The sequence below is a fragment of the Peromyscus eremicus genome, chromosome 1 (assembly GCF_949786415.1).
Source record: "Peromyscus eremicus chromosome 1, PerEre_H2_v1, whole genome shotgun sequence".
NCBI lineage: Eukaryota > Metazoa > Chordata > Mammalia > Rodentia > Cricetidae > Peromyscus > Peromyscus eremicus.
Genome location: NC_081416.1, coordinates 5,148,517 through 5,149,435, shown reverse-complemented (window position 1 = coordinate 5,149,435; position 919 = coordinate 5,148,517).

The following is a 919-nucleotide window of genomic DNA, read 5'->3' as shown; positions in this document are numbered from 1 at the left end:
GTTCTTCAACTATGCCCTAAGATGGCCCAGAAAGGTTGTGATTCGCTGAGATGATCACCTCTGCTCCTGCTCAGGACACCTCAAGATGGGAAAAGCTCCTCCTGCCTGGGGGTGGGGGGGTGGGGGGAGTGGGGGGGTGGGGAGAGGGGTGTGTGTGAGTGTGTGTGTGTGTGTGTGTGTGTGTGTGTGTGTGTGTGTGAGAGAGAGAGAGAGAGAGAGAGACTGAATAGCCCAGGGAAACTCACACACCAGCAAAGGCAAAGACTGAATGGGCTGATGGTAATTAAGGACAAAGGTCAGGAAAGGAGCAGTCACACCAGGACAGACGGATGGAAACGGCCCTCTACCTTCTTCCCTGATTGCCCCAGACTCCCTGGTGTCTCCTTTTTCAGGGCCTTCCATTTTGAGGTGTTACTAATTCAAAGTAGAGGTTGGCCATAGACACAGTCCTAGTTCTCAAGACCCCATCAGGCCTGCAGCCCTCACCCTGTGGAAATCCCTTCCACCTCTCAGTCCCCTAATCAGTGGTTTTCAGCCACTCAGATCTAGAGTTGGAGAGCCTGGCTCAGTCAGTAAAGGGTTTGCAGCTCAACCATGAGGACCTGACTTCTCTCCACAGAATCCACACTAAAAGGTAGGATGTGGTGGCACTTGCTTGTAATAGCAGAAGGGGAGGCAGAAATGGGCAGATTCCTGGAGCCTGCTGGCCAGCCAGATGAGCTCCAGGCCAATGAGAGACCCTGTCTCAAAAACAAGTTGGATATCACCTGAGGACTCCATACACATAATACAGACAGAAAAAGCAAGAGCCAGAATTGGTGAGGCCTGTCATGACTTCTGATGGCGCCATAGTTAGTCACTGTGGCCACTGACAACAGCTGGAGGCTGACTTTTGTCTAACCCTCTTATGACAGGTGAG